The 3,478-nt window shown below is 47.2% G+C and overlaps 1 pseudogene; it reads right to left on the bottom strand.

Moving 5' to 3' along the window:
* Positions 1-278: 278 nt before the first annotated feature.
* On the bottom strand, positions 279-2,984 carry LOC124075888 (C-terminal-binding protein 2-like; annotated as a pseudogene).
* Between the last annotated feature and the right edge of the window lie 494 nt (positions 2,985-3,478).

The raw sequence follows: 3,478 nt of genomic DNA, 5'->3' as shown, positions 1-3,478 counted from the left end.
CAAGGAACTTCAAGAAGAGCCAAATGGAGAGGAATAGAGGCTCCCCACTAAGCACCTGGGTGAACTGCCCAAAGACAACTGGCACCATCCTGACAGCCAAGTGAGTAAGAAGTGTTGGAAATGGGTCAAGACATCTCAGCTAATATCATGGGAAGCAGAAGAGTCATCCCTGCTGAGCCCTGCCCAAATGGCAGATTCATGAGCAACAGGAATGATAGTTGTTGTTTTTTTTTAAATTTTAATTACTTTTTATTGAAACTGCACTGAACGCTAAATGTCCACCTTTTACAAAAAACAAGTACAGTAACGGTAACTCACACTAAAACAAAACATACTTCTGATAGCCATTTTTCCTTTTGGGACAGGTTAAAGTTTTTCTTTTGTCACAAAAACAGGAATGTACCTATACAAAGGCTCAAAATAGGCCATCTTTTTAAACAAAAAGGCAATGATTCACAAAAGTCTATGAATAGAACATGTAACTAGTTGATACAAATCTAATAGGATTTGTTAAAATCAGTCACATCTAATAACACATCTGAAGTGTTCTTGCATAAAATATCACGTGAAGAAAAGAATTTATCAATGTCTAAAAAAGTGGGTTTGTTCATAGACAATCTGACAAGTTACCATAAAAAGTGTTTCCTGAGACATAAGGAAATGCAACATTATTCTTGAACCCTTAGCAGTTCAAGACTTTCCACTCAATAAAATAGCTGAGGATCTGAAACTGAGAAAATATATTTGAGTACAAACAGCTTGTGAAACTTAATACTTTTTTCTTTTTTGCATAATCAGAGGGTACAACTGAACTTACAACCAACTTGCCTGCTTGGTATGCAGTTCAGCTGTGAGGGAGACACTTCTGTACAGGAGCCTGTACTGTCTTCAATCCTATGCGTGCAGGTGTCTAACACAGGCAAACAGTTTTTTCCCCATTTTTGTAGCAATTTTGTCTTCCTATTAGCAAAAAGAGGTAACAGGCCCCTGTAGACCAAAGGGACTAGAGTCATAAGATGGGGATTTCCTCTTAATATTTTTTTATTTTGATGTTTGGAACTCTTGATGCAACATTCTAGAGCAAGGTGCTCAGGACCTGCTGTGCCCAAGGAACTGATAAAGGAAAAAGCTCTATTTATTCTTTGTGATTTGATGCACAGATGGAAAACTTAACACACAATAACAGAAGTTGGTCGTTAATAAATCACGTCCTATTCTTTCAGCGCTTCCGGAAGCAGACGACATCTTCAGTTTTCTAGCTCTTGTAGCTTTTAACACTGCAACACCAACGATGCATATGTCCAGGGTCAGTTAAAAAGACTGTCAAATTCCTTCTCTTAGTTCATCCATTTTCACTGTCTCTTGGTCCCAAGTTTATCTGAATGATTACCTTTCAGCATTCTCTGCTATTGCTCGTTGGGGTGCTCTCGATTGTCCCCATGTTTTGTAGGCTGGTTGGGAGAGGGAGCTTGGGAAGGGTGTGCCACCGTGGGGAGGTTGTGAGTCACTGGGATGCCTCCAGGGATGATCCCTTCCATGGCTGCAGGAAGTCCTCCCGGAGCCACGCCTACTATGCCCGGCGGATACCTGTATGTGGCACCATTGAGCTCAGGATGAATTGCTTGCTGGTCTATTACTGACCAAGGAGCTGATGTGACAAAGAATTCCTTGTTGACACAGTTTCTTAAGCTTTCTGGGATGCGACCTGTGATTGCTCGGCGGATCTCTGTGGCAGCTGCCTCTCTCATCTCAAGTGATGCTTGTTCACTATACCAGGCCGTGTGGGGGTACAGATGAGATTTGGTGCATCTTTCAAAGGACCCTGAGCAAAGCTAAAGGGCTCCGATTCATGCACATCAAGGGCTGCCCCTCGTATCCTGCCCTCCTTAAGGGCCTGCGCCAAGGCCTTCTCGTCCACCAGGCCACCGCGGGCTGCATTAACAAGGAATGCCCCTTGCCTCATCTGCTTTATAGTAAAGTCATTGATGAGGTGGTGGTTATGTTCATTGAGATTGCAGTGCAAGGAGACACAGTCGCTCTGATACAGCAAGTCCTGTAGGGTGTAGACCCTCTGCACGCCCAGGGACCGCTCGATCCCATCCTGCAAGTAGGGGTCATAAAATATGACGCTGAATCCAAAGGCCTTGGCTCGAACAGCAACCGCCTGCCCCGTGCGACCGAAGCCGATGAGGCCCAGTGTCTCCCCACGGATTCGTGCCTCTCCTGAGGCCACCTCGCGGATCTGTTCCACACTCTGTACCCGCGTGCCTTCCCGCAGGGCCTGGTACAGCCACGTGTTGCGGCGGTATAGGTTGAGGATGTGGCAGATGGTGGAATCGGGCGTCTCTTCCACAGCTGCAGATGGGATGTTGCACACAGCGATCCCAAGCTCGCCGGCAGCCTTGATGTCCACGTTGTCATAGCCACTGCCGATCCACACGATCACCCGCAGGGCCTTGAACTTCTCCAGGTCTTCCCTGGTGAGGGTGATAGTGTGGTACATCATGGCGCCCACGGCCTCATTTAACACCTTCTCGTGGATCTCCTGAGTGGACTGTGCATCGCAGAAGGCCACAGTGGCCAGGTCCTTCAGGATGGGCATCTCCACGGTGCAGTCTCTGCCGTCCAGCAGTGCCACCAAGGGGCGGGGGTGCAGGGGGCTGTTCATGATCTGGGGGCGGATACTTTCACAAATCCTGTCCAATCGCTGCCGCTTCACTTTGTGCGTATCCACAAGGGCCATTCTTTATCGAACTTTGCAACTCTGAGTCAAAAGGCAAAGCGGTCCTCTAAGAACTTAGGGGAACTCGCAGGAGTCTGCGCGCATTACGCCACTATGCACCCAACATAAATCTGTCTGCAAATTCTACAGTTCACGCGACGGGCTGTCCGTCTTCTTAAGGGGATACAGCTTCATTGGCTCAAAACCATTTAAGGTGGTGGAACCCTGGTCCAGGGCCGCCGGCGTCCACCGCGAAGGGCGCCCACCCGGGAGGCGGCGGCGGCGGCGCTCCCGCCCCTCCCACCCCACCTGGCGGCGGTGGCGGTGGCGGTGGCTGTCGATAGTTGTTTTTTAAGTCATTAAGTTTTACTTCAAGAATCATCAGTTAATTAGCATCTGGAAAAAAATGGAGATAAGAAAAAGATGGTCAAGCATGACTCCTAGGTCTCTGGCTTAAGTAATATGATGGAGAGTCCTTTCAGGAAAATGAGATTTATAGATGGAGCTGGTTTGATGAATGGGAGAGAAGGGAGCACTAGACAGTGATAATAAATTCAGTTTGGGACTTATTGAGTTTGTGGGGCAGTGGGATTTTCTGGTATAGAGAGATGGTATTGTCAGGCATATAGATCTGAAGTTGGGGAGAGAAAGAGAAAGAAGGAGAAAGAGAGGTATGGAGGGACCTATTTGTAAGTAATATTGATGGAGGCAGAATGCATGATCATGGATATGAACATCTTTGGGGGATATATACAG

Source organism: Marmota monax, unplaced genomic scaffold, assembly GCF_021218885.2.
Source record: "Marmota monax isolate L192 unplaced genomic scaffold, Marmota_monax_Labrador192_F-V1.1 WCK01_AAM20220418_F8-fsc00209, whole genome shotgun sequence".
In the NCBI taxonomy this organism is placed as follows: Eukaryota; Metazoa; Chordata; class Mammalia; order Rodentia; family Sciuridae; genus Marmota; species Marmota monax.
This window is presented reverse-complemented; position numbering and strand designations above follow the sequence as displayed.